Below are 12,805 nucleotides of genomic sequence, written 5' to 3'. Positions count from 1 at the left end.
TGTTGATCACTATATTCATTTCTATTTTTAATTATTTTGGTTTGGCCATTGCTATTCATTCCTCTGTTGATGACCTAATTGATTTATCTCATCTCAAGACAATTAGTATGGCAGCATCTGAGCATAAGATACGAGAAGGAATACTTTAGTCTTCTAATTAATCAACACTCAAGTAATTTCATTTATTCTATGAATTGAGTCGTTGGTTGTCTTTTTCTCTAATAAGAATGGTTAAGAAGTATACTTCAAATATTTAAATACGGAAAGGCTCTGAAACGAACGTGATTCACAAATGTAACGATCTCCTTGCTATAGGTCGTGTAAAGCCACCAAAATTCTTGGATATGAATACTCTTATCAAAAAAATGTGTTCAAATGCTCGGAGCACAAAGATAAAAGAACAGTATTCCTTCGTTCAATTCCCGATTAATTGACACCAATTTCCTTTTATTTATTTGTCCATAAATAATTGATAACCTTAAATTTTACTTTCTCCTCATCCTACAAGAATATGGACTCTTTCTTTTTTAATACGTCTCATAAGAATATGCATTTTCTAAATTTAGAAACTCTTTTCTCTCTAATAAAGTGTGATCCATTCATTCTCTACTAATATTTTAATTACTTTTTCTTTCTACTTCTCTCTTACTTTACTATTTATACCTTAAAATTCATGTCCAACCAGTGGCGGACGCAGGAAAAAAGTTTGACAGGGGCTTAACTAAAATTTTTCATACCCACTTTCGTCCATGAAAAATAGTCTCATTTTGTCATTTTGGGATATCCACTAGTCCCATTTGTGAAAATGGAAAGTTTCTTTCTCATATTTTTATCTACTTTTCTTTCTATATACTATCTCTTTTACTTTTTCTCTGTCCCACTTACTTTAATTCCTCATTAAAACCCGTGTTGTTCACAAATGAGACTATATTTTTTGTGCCATCATCTCTAATACTTTACTCATTTGATCTATTTTACTTTATTTTCTCTTACTTTATCCCAACTACCATAAGATACGGATGAAGTAAAAATTATAAAAAAGCATAAATATCTAATACTATATAAAATTAATTCTAACACAAGTTTAACAAAAAGAATAATATAATTCATGTTCTAGGTGTGTTTTAATTTGCTAAAGCAATAAATATCTAATACTCCATAAAAATGTTGATACTCATATTTTTAAAACATAGTTACACACTTACACTATTCACAATATTTGTAGAGCTAGAAGTTAAAACGTGCCACCATTTAAGTAGGAGGAATAGGGATTGACTTTTTCTAACTATTATTATTATATTCATTTAAGTTTAAAATATTTTATTTATTTCTATCTTCTTTCTCATCCTTACTCCTGTGCGGCCGTTGTTACATGAAGTTTTTTCAGTAATTTTATTTTTCAGCCCCTCCTTCTCACTAAATTATTTCCCATTAAACCCCCAAAAAGATAGTAGAAATTTATTATAAAAAAAAATAGTTTAGGGAGGGCTTAAGCCCCTCACCTCCTCCACCTGTGTCCGCCACTGTGTCCAACCAAAAGTTCATATTCCTGTGGGATGGATGGAGTATTCCTTTTGGTAATGGACCCCACATTCCACTAACTTATTATACTCATATTTTATTACCCGGTCCGTCCCCTATTATGTGTCCAAGTTTTGCATTTTGATCTGTCTCATAAACATTGTGTCACTTCATTTTTTCACTTTTATTAGTGGACCTAGTATTCCGCTAACTCATTTCACTCATATTTTATTATAAAACTAATATTACATCCGTCCAAAAAAGAGAAACAAACTATTTTACCATTTTGGGCTGTCCACCAAAATTAGACCATTTTGGAATGTGAAAAGTTTTAAACAGTTAAATACTATGTCTATTTTTGAGGTGCGGAGGTAGTATATAAAAAGTAAGACCCACGCTTGAATAACTTTTTAAACCACTTTCTATTACATTTTTAAAACTCAGACCGGGTCAAAGTGATACACTTATTGTGGGATAAAGAGAGTATAAAACTAACACTCCCTCTGTCCACAATAAAAGACTAGTTTTACCAAAATTAGACTAAGTCTAAAAATGAAAAGTTTTGAATAAATACTAACCCTACACATCATAACCCTTATTTTTGATGGGCGGAGGGAGTATATAATAGTAGAAATCACATTCCGCTAATTTTTTCAATTTATTTTCCACTATATTCTTACGAACCGAGTCAAACGGGCTCAATTCATCGTGGACGTAGGAAGTGCAGTTTTTATTCTTATAAATTAAACTAAACACACGTTATTATAGTACTAATATATAATCTATTAATAGCAAGAAAACAATTCTTTATAGAAGTTGTGAAATTCATCAGGTTCAAGGCAATTATAACTAGGATTGTGAATGAATCGAGCAATTCAGATCTTTGTTCGATAAAAGCTCATGAGCCTCGAAGTATTCCGAAAATAAAGCTATGGCTCTGCCCGATATAAATAAACCTTCAACTCGATTTAATTACGCCTGAACTTTAATAGGGTAAATGAATTATCAATCTTGGAATTATATAATAAAAAAATTAAGCTAATTGTGTTTTATGTAGGGCTATCGCCAAACAATACACTCACTTAGTTACTTTTACAGTTTTACCACTTGATGATTGTCCAAGCAACCTTTAACAATTAAATAAAAATAAACCATTTGTGATTTCCCTGATTTTTACCATAAATTTAAACTGCCCTCAAACCAGTTATGATATAGAAAATTAAACATGAGGAAACACTTAATCAAAACAACACATAAACACAAATACAATTAAAACTCGGGTGCAAAATTGCGAATGGTCACCAACCCCAAAGACTATTAATTTCTGAAAGAGTCTTGTTTCATATTTATATTTTGAAGCTTGAGTAGCAAGAAGACTAGATTCGATTTTTGTCCTATTATTCCAACTTGCTCCATTTTAATACGCGTGTTTAGTGTGGAGTAAATTATTAAATATATATATATAAAATATATACTATTAGTCTTTTTTTCTCCTTAATCCTAATAATTTGATTCGCCTACACAATAACACAACTAACTAGTGTCGCAGCATCTGAGGAAAAGTGTATATTAGTCTTTTAAATAATTAACACTCTAAGTGATTTCATTTATTTTTTGGGAGTGGGTTGGTTGTCATTTTCTGTAACAAGAATGGGTATTTAAGAACCAAATTTCAATTTAATTATGTATCAGCCACCATAGTCATGTATTATAAGAAACTATCAATGTCCCTGATCGATAACTTGTTTGCAAGAATGTCTCCGGAATTAAATTTGTAGTGCGTTTGGTTTATGAGATTCAACTCCATAACTCAATCCTAGATGGATAATCATGAGTTAATTCGTCACAGCTAACCCCCTATGACTAAAATAATCTCACAACTCAATCCTAGATTATATTTTGCTCTTATTTTATTTTGGAAACCAAACCCCACCAATATATATATATATATATATATATATATGCAGTATACCAACTAAAATCCCCCTCCTAATGAATTAATTCCATGCCAAAAAACAGCACAATAACTAAACATAATTTTTTCAGATGGATAATTAAACACAAATTACCTAAATATAACCCTCCCATTATTGTATCAACTGTCGATGTCGTCCATCTAATATTGTTATTATATAAATACCAAACCAACCTAACACATTAATCATATTAGTATAAAATCTAATTACTGCCAATATATATATATATATAGCTATACCTCGTAAGGAATTAATCCAACGACCTAGTACGATGATGCCTGCCTTGAGAGTAATAGCAATGGTAACAATCTTCATCTCAATTTCTGGAATCCATGCCAGAAATATTCCAGGTAATATATTAATCTGATCATCTAAGGAGCAGTTTGATAGGACAGATGATTCATCTGTCTTGAGATTTAAAATAAAAATGATCTAAATTTGTGTTATATCATCTTTAGTTTATTTATCTATAAATTTTATGTTAAAGCGAAGAGTATTGTTTTAAGTTACGTTTCTTTTTAAAGCATGTAAATTAATAATACTGATCAAGTTAATTTTTTTTAAATTTTCTCAGCTGATCATCTGAGTATCAATGGAGTAACTTATAGTCAGATTTTAGGGTTTGTTGGCATTGTGAGAAAGGGCTCTTGTAAAGGGCTAGATGGCGATGGCTCCACAGAGTCAGGTATAGCGAATAATGTTTTCCGACCACCGTTACCGTCACCTCCACCACCTAGGCCACCTCCGGGTCCCCGTTCTAGTATATCGTCCCTGCTTCAAGAAATTACCTCTGCGTGAAGACCATATTTTCGAGTTTTAGTTTGTGTGATAATGTCTACCAAATTATATAAATAAGTTAATCAATGTTTCTGTAATTTTATTTATAATGTACAAAACCAATAAAAAAAATGAGGTGTGATGTACAAAAGTTCAAATTCATGTTGGACTAGCTCGATCTCATATTTAAAAATGATAGTTTGATTGTGTATTATGTGAACTTTTATAGACTTGATATATAGTTTGATTCATGTTTATGTAATTTTATTTGTAATGTACAAAACCAATGAAATAAAGAGTAAGGGCTAGAAGTAGTCCTAAACATATGACAATTTTATGATTTTGGTCTAAAACATTATCTTTTCAATTATTCGTTCCGTACAAACGAAAAAGAGGCTATATTTAGTCCTTTTTGGAAAGGACCGTGAAAAGTGACAGTCAACATCAGTTTAGCAACATAATTATTTTTGAAAAATATTAAAATTCTAATCAAAACAATTAAAATGGCACTGGAGGAGGAATTAGCTAAAATTGTTATCGGATAATCTGTAGCAGAGAGTATCCGATGGGTCGCTTAAGGAGGAATTAGTAGAAATTAAATCAGAGAAGAAATCGAGCTCGTCGTCGGAGCTATAAGTGCTAATGCCGTTGAAGCAATTGCAGCGATTGCAAGCGCATTTCACGGCGGCGGAGGACACCTCGTTGTTATCCTCCATGAAATTCTCAACCATTTTATCCAAACAGACCGAGCTCGGACGAAATACGGAGGACGTTGGTGAACGGACGGTCAAACAACTACTTAAGCTGAGACTTAAACACTGGTGGCTTCACGGCGTCGCTATGGATCCAATCAATAGGCTGAATTCTCATTGGAAAAGTTGATTTTCCGATCCAATCGATGAGGGGGCGGCCGCCGCGACACCTCGCAGCCTTTCTCTCATGCCGCCGCTGTAGCTCTCGTCACAGTCGCACATTAGGCTTAGGTAAAAGGTAATTAGCAGAAGCATGAATAAAGCATAAGAGAGAAAGCTCAAAACTTGGTTGCTCCTTTCAGTAGCACATCTTTCTAGCTAGGAATAACTTGACAACGTGGCATGCTAGGATCAGACTTGGCCTTGACTTCATTTAGAGATTGACCAACACATGATTCCACACTCACCTGAGCATTTTTCTCAGCTTTGTCATCGGTGAGTTGGCACAGGTTAACACCTCCCTTCAATTCGAGGGAGGCCAGGGAACAAACACGGAGCTTGTTACGAAGCCTCGCGAAGAATTGCTAGCTCAGCGGTTTGGTTAGAATATCTGCAACTTGGTCAAGAGAAGGAACATGCAGCCACCTTATCACGAACGAAATGAAGGTCCAACTCGATATGTTTGGTGCAAGAATGAAGTACAGGATTAAAAGCCAATGCAATAGTGCTTAGGTTGTCAACCCAAACAATAGGTGGAGACTTTGGTAGCCTGCCAATTTCAGACAAAAGTGACTGAATCCAGGTGATTTCAGAGACGAGATGGGCCAAGCCTCGGTATTCTGCCTCGGTGCTAGACCGTGAAACAATCTTCTATTTTTTAGCACACCAAGAAACAAGATTCTCACCATATTACACACAATATCCTGTCGTGCAGCGTCGATCATCTATGTCAGAGGCCCAATCGGAATCTCAAAATCCGGATAGATTGGAAGAAGAAGCACTGATGTGAATTCCATAATCAGTAGATCCAGCTAGGTAGCGAAGAATTCGCTTAACAGCTTTCCAGTGAGTGTCTAAAGGACAAGACATGAATTGGTTTACCTTGTTGACCGAATAACTCAATTCTGGTCTTGTGATTGTAGCATATTGAAGAGCCCCAACTACACTACGGTATAATTTACCATCAATAGTAGGCTCACCCTCAGATTTACTCAGCTTGAGGTCAGAAACCATAGGAGTGGGAGAGGAGTTGGCATCACCCATTTTCACTTTCTGAAGGAGTTCCTTTATGTATGCAGCTTGAGATAGGTGAAGCCCTTGAGTAGTTCTGGAGACTTCGATATCGAGGAAGTGCTTAACCTCTCCAAGATCTTTCAGAGCAAATTGACCATGGAGTTGATTAATAACATGTTGAATGCCGGATGAGGAATTCCCAGTGATAAGCATATCGTCTACATACAATAACAAGTAGATGGTTTCAAATTTAGAGTTCAGAAAGAACAATGACGTATCTGCCTAGCTTGAGAAGAGCAGATCGAATTGTTATAAACCAGGCTCGTGAAGCCTGCTTTAGGCCGTACAAGGCCTTAGACAGCTTGCAAACCATGCCGGGAGGGCCTTGTTCAAAACCAGGAGGTTGATGCATGTATATCTCCTCTTTAAGATCCCCATTGAGGAAGGCATTGTTGACATCTAAATGCCGAATAGGCCATCCAATAGAGATAGCAATACTAAGCATGATTCAGACAGTGTTGGGCTTCACCACGGGGCTGAAAGTTTCATTAAAATCAAAGCCGGCCTCTTGTGAGAAGCCTTGAGCAACTAATCTGGCCTTATGCCTAGCCACTGAACCATCAACATGTTTCTTTATGCGGAAAACCCAAGTGCAACCAATAAGATTTTTTCCGGGTGGAAGATAAGTGAGAATCCAGGTTTAATTTCTCAATAGGGAAAGAAATTCATCAGTCATAGCACATCTCCATACTGGAATAGCAATTGCAAATTTAGCAGAATGAGGGATGACAAGATGAAGTTCATCAGGCTTAGAGGATGATTCGGACTTGGTTTTAACAACATAAGCTTTTGGTTTATAGATGTCTCGTTGAGCCCGAGTTATCATGTGATGCTGCCTGGTTGGAGCAGGGGCAGCAGAGGTAGGAGTAGATAAAGGAGAAATAACTGGAATAGAAGGGGAAGAAGTAGCAGAGGTTGTATCAGTAGAAATAGTGGGATTCGGAGGAGTTGAATCAGTAGAAGATGTGGGATTCTGAGGAGTTAGTTCAATATGATGATGAACAACCATGTCAGTATCATGCGGTGGAGGAGGGGGGAATATTGATTGGGGAATTTGAGGAGCAGAGTGAGGAACCTGTGGAGCAGGAGATATGACTTGGGAATGAGGAGAAAGAGGGACTGATTTGTGGGGAAAAACAGATTCATCAAAGATGATGTCTCGTGTGATTATGACTTTACCATTGTTGAGCAAAGCTTTATAGCCTTTGTGAGATGAGCTATATCCCAAGAACGTGGCATGCTCAGATCTGAAATCTAGCTTAAACTTATTGAAAGGCCTAAGATGCGGATAACATAAGCAGCCAAAAGTTCTTAAATCAAGATAATTAGGCAAATATTTATAGAGCTTTTCATAAGGAGATGAGTTTCTGATAATAGGAGATGGAAGTCTATTTATTAAGTACACAGCCGTGGCAAAAGCATCGTCCCAAAAGGAGGAGGGGAGGCTAGACTGATCAAGAAGAGCAAGACCCATCTCAACGATGTGTCTATGCTTTCTCTCAGCCATGCCATTTTGTTGAGACACGATGGTGGATGTCTGCTACATCAAGATAGGAAGTGAGACCTCTATACTCACCACCCCAGTCACTTTGAAGGGATTTGATCTTTGAGCCAAACTGAGTTTCAACAGAGGATTTGAAATGCTTAAAAAACAGTAGTGAGCTCATCCTTAGTTTTGAGCAAGTAAAACCAAGTGAAACGATGATACGCTCGGATTTTGCACTGTTTAAGGCCATTATTTGGTCCGTTTTTTATGTCAAAGTCACTCTACACGTCCATTATTTGCATATTTTGTCTATTTTGGTATTTTGACGTGTTTTGTGAGAAATGTGCATAAATGAGCCGAAAAAGGGAGCCAAAACGCCAAGTTTGGGAATCTGGAGTCAGACGGCGACCGGCGACCGCCATGGATGTGTGCGGGCGACCGCTGGCGCCCGGCGGGCAGATCAATGTAGCGGTCCTCCTCGGAAAAATGTTCTTGGAAGAGAAGTCTCGTCCGGCGACCGCCGGAAGATGTGCGGCGGTCCGCCGCGAGAGAACAGACTCTCTGGACTCCAGCGCGGCGACCCGCCGAAAAAGGCGGCGAATCCGAGAAGCCCTAGATTTGCGCCCAGTTTTACAATATTTTGGAGATTTTTTTCCTTCTACAACAAGGCATGGCTTTTCCCTATAAATAAGGCCTCAAGCTTCATCAAAAAGAGAGAACTTCTAATTGCAAAATACTTCATAGAGATCAAGGCCTAGAGTACTTCATTGGTGCAAGGAGTTAGAGAAGGATTTCAAGAACATCAAGAACGACAAGGATTCAACCTACGGGTTTTATTTGCTTTAGTTTCAATTATGTGTAACTAAACTCATAGGATTCTAGGGATGTGTTAGTAACGACTTTGGTTATACAAATTCCTTTTTCTATTTAATATCCGTTTTGTTTTTACTTTGTTTCTTCCCTAAGTAGTTTTGATGCTGCATGATTGAGTGACACAATCGTGTATGATTTAATATAACTTGCTTCATAACTGTGACAGAGTTCTAGCGAGTTAGATTCACTTAGTAGACACTACAGTTAGCTTCCCTTAAAACGGCACTGTTAATTGAGAGTGAGGACTTTTAGATAGTATTTGAGTCTTAGTAGAGGATAGACACTTTGTGTTCGTCTTCCCCGTGTTCGATATCCGGTACTAACCTTTAGCTATACTATATATACTCTGTATACTTGCAGGTTTATTTAGTGCTAATAAAAAGTGCCTCAAACGACTAAATTGATCAATGAAGTTAACATAGTATCTAAAACCATTTCTTGATGTTATAGGAGCTGGACCCCATAAATCAGAGTGAACAATTTCCAGAGGTGAAGAGCAAGTGGTGATAGATGGTGAGTAAGGCAGTTTTTGGCTTTTGGAAACATAGCAAGAGTGACAAAGGTTGTCAGTTTTCATTGATTCATGAGAAATAATTCACTTTAGCAAGATCTTCTTTACAGTAGGATAGGCACAATGCCCAAGTCTTCTATGCCAAAGATCTAGACTAGAGGAAATATTACAAGAGGTGCTAAAACTAAAAGGCAAATTGGCTGAGCAGAAAGTGGACGAGGAGCCCTTGACTGAAGTAGCCTTGATTGAATGAGAAAGAGTGGGACCAGAATTGTGAAAGAGGAATTTGTAGAGACCATTTTCAAGGGTGCCCCGTAAGATGACTTGGATTCCTGGTCTTTCACAAGGCAAAAGATGGGATGAAACTTAAAAAATACATAATTATCCTTAGCAAAATGAGAGACACTAAGAAGATTTTTGGAAATATCAGGCACATGCAGGAGATTTTTGAGAAAGAAAAGGCGAGAAGATGAGGTATGAGAGGGACTATACACAGTTGAAGAACCAACATGAGCAATTTTAATTCCAGAATTATCACCAAGGTGAAGTGCAGTACCTCCATTAAACTCAGAGGCAGTGTTGAGATTAGCAAGATCGTTAGAGATGTGATGTGTGGCCCCTGAATCTGGATACCAAGATGATGAAGTGTCATTATTGAATTCGGATGGAGAGTAATGGCTGGAAGCTCTTCTGAACTCAGATGGGGAGTAATGGCTGGAAGCTCCTTTGGTGTGAGCAACATTGACTGATGGAGGCAATGAGCTAGGTAGGTGAGGTTGTTGTGGTTGCTGAGAAGGAGACCTGAGCTGAGCATTTTGTTGTAGCATGAAGGACTGCTCAAAGCGATGCCAACATCTTTCAGAAGTGTGCCCAGGCTTTTGACATAGTTGGCAAATAAGACGACCTCTTCCCTTAAAGTGTCTGCCTCGGCCTCTAAAGCCATTAAAGCCAGTGCCTCGACCACCATCACTCCTTGGTTGTTGAGAGTAGGAATTCCTTCTCATTCCAGAAGAAGTGTGAGCTAAGTTTGCTGAGGGAGCAGAGCCATCAACATTGACCTTGGAAACCGAGCTTCAAAGGTCAAAAGTAAAGCAGAAGCATCCTGGACACTGTAAATGTCTGTTTTAGCAGTGATAGTGACCATAACGGGATCATAATCACGAGGAAGACCACCGAGAATGTAAAGAATCTGATCTTCTTCAGATACACGGCAACCAGAGGCCGCAAGAACATCACAAATACTCTTTACTTTGCTGAGATAATCACTCATGGAAAGAGTGTCTTTCTTGATGGCCTGCAACTGAGATTTGTGTTGCATAACCTTGGCTCTGGACTGGTTGGCAAAGTTCGTCTCCAGAGCTTTCCAAATCTGATGAGTGGTATCCATACCAACAATGAGAACCATGATGTTCTCAGTGAGAGAGGACTGGATCCAGCTGGCTAGCAGTTGATCTTGTCTGCGCCAAGCAAGAAAGGCTGGATTTGGCCTGGATGAACCATCTGCTCCTTGAATCATTTTGGGGGGAATGACCTGATCATCCATCAGATATGAGTCAAGCTCATAACCAAGAATAATGGTCAGTATTTGCTGCTTCAAAACAAGAAAATTGGAACCATTGAGCTTGATGGTAGTGGGATGGCTTTGGGATAAAAAAGGGATAGTATTTTGGACTGAATCAGCACCACTTCTATCAGTGGTTGAAGACCCTTCAGCCATTTTTTTCAGGAAAGGAACAACAATGCAAAGAGAAAAGGAAAGAGGCTACAGAACCTAGGATTAACCTAGGCTCTGATACCATAAAAGGTAATTAGCAGAAGCATGAATACAGCATAAGAGAGAAAGCTCAAAACTTGTATACATTGCATTTTTGGATTGTGAAGTAGTATCTCTGAAAACCCTGGGCATACAAAGTAGCTCATTGCTATATATAGCAATGCTCAGAAGATACTAGAATAGAGACACGTACTCCTAACAATATTCTGCAAATAACCAACAAGAAAGAGAAAAAGATACAAGCACACAATGATCTGTCTCTTGAGTTAGCTCTTAACCAAATTGGTTGCTCATTTCAGTAGCACATCTTTTCAGCTAGGAATACTTGACAATGTGGCATGCTAGGATCAGACTTGGCCTTGACTTCATTTAGAGATTGACCAACACATGATTCCACACTCACCTGAGCATTTTTCTCAGCTTTGTCATCGGTGAGTTGGCACAGGTTAACAGAGTTGTTGTTGTTGTCGTCGTCGTCCGGGTTGGGGTGGTGGTGATGCTGGAACGATTGGTGGTGGTGGAGCTGGAGATCTTGGGCGTAGAACGACGACATAAGATTTATGAATTGTTTCAATCTCAAAAAGAATAAGCAAGGAGATGGTCTGCCGATATAGTTTCACTTTATGGTCGTGTTTGATAAGTTAGTAATATCAAGATAGAGAATTATATATGAAAATTTCTAATTGTTTAATATCATAGTTAAGCTTAACTCAAAACCCAATATAAGACAAGGGCCCTCTCCAATCTTACCAAAATTATAACTTTATCCATGTTCATGTAACCCACCAATTTATCAAGTTAAGCCATGTTATTTAACATACTATACAAATTTAAATAATTTCTTTTCTATCAAACAACAACGAATAAAAATCTTATCTTTACATCTTGACATGAAGCCCGTAATATTATCTTGTTTTACATATCTTCTCATATCCCATATTTCTTAACAAACGGGTCCTAAATCTTTAATTGATTAGATTAGAATATATACTATTTTTTGAAAATAATTATTTTGACTAAAATGACGTTTACCGTCACTTTTTAACTACGCCATCCAAAAAGGACTAAAATGTGGCCCGTTTTCAATTGTGTTGGATCAAATAAATTCAAAAGATAATATTTTGGACCAAAATCATAAAATCGTCGTATGTTTAGGACCATTTTTGGGCCCTTACTCTAAAATAAATAATAAATGAGGTGTGATGTACAAAAGTTCAAATTCATGTTGGACTAGCTCTCATATTTTAATGTTTTAGTTTGTGTGATAATGTCTACCAAATTATATAAATGGGTTAACCAATGTTTCTATTATTTTATTTGTAATGTACAAAACCAATAAAATAAATGAGGTGTGATGTACAAAAGTTCAAATTCATGTTGGACTATCTCTCATATTTTAAAGATTTTGTTTATGTGATAATTTCGACCAAATTATATAAATAGGTTAATATAATTTTATTTATAATGTACAAAACCAATAAAATAAATGAGGTGTGATGTACAAAAGTTCAGATTCATGTTGGACTAGCTCTCATATTTTTAAAATGATAGTTTGATTGTGTATTATGTGAACTTTTATAGACTTGATATATAGTTTAATTCATGTTTCTGCAATTTTATTTGTAATGTACAAAACCAATAAAATAAATGAGGTTTGATGTACAAAAGTTCAAATTCATGTTGGATTAGCTCACATGTTTTAATGTTTTAGTTTGTGTGATAACGTCTACCAAACTATATAAATAGGTTAATCTATGTTTCTGTAATTTTATTTGTATTGTACAAAATCAATAAAATAAATGAGGTGCGATGTACAAAAGTTCAAATTCATATAGGACTAGCTTTCATATATAAAAATGATAGTTTGATTGTGTATTATTTGAACTTTTATAGACTACAGTA

At 36.6% G+C, this 12,805-nt stretch overlaps 1 long non-coding RNA gene across 1 annotated transcript; it reads left to right on the top strand.

The window, feature by feature from the left end:
* The first annotated feature begins 3,719 nt into the window (after window positions 1–3,719).
* Window positions 3,720–4,600, top strand: LOC125191767. The gene is made up of 2 exons (XR_007171240.1): window positions 3,720–3,847; window positions 4,072–4,600. It is a non-coding gene; the product is annotated as an uncharacterized LOC125191767 (long non-coding RNA).
* The last annotated feature ends 8,205 nt before the right edge of the window (window positions 4,601–12,805 follow it).

The sequence above is a fragment of the Salvia hispanica genome, chromosome 6 (genome assembly GCF_023119035.1).
Source record: "Salvia hispanica cultivar TCC Black 2014 chromosome 6, UniMelb_Shisp_WGS_1.0, whole genome shotgun sequence".
NCBI classification, from domain to species: Eukaryota; Viridiplantae; Streptophyta; class Magnoliopsida; order Lamiales; family Lamiaceae; genus Salvia; species Salvia hispanica.
The sequence above is the reverse complement of the archived record's forward strand: the minus strand, read 5'-3'. Positions and strand labels throughout refer to the sequence as shown.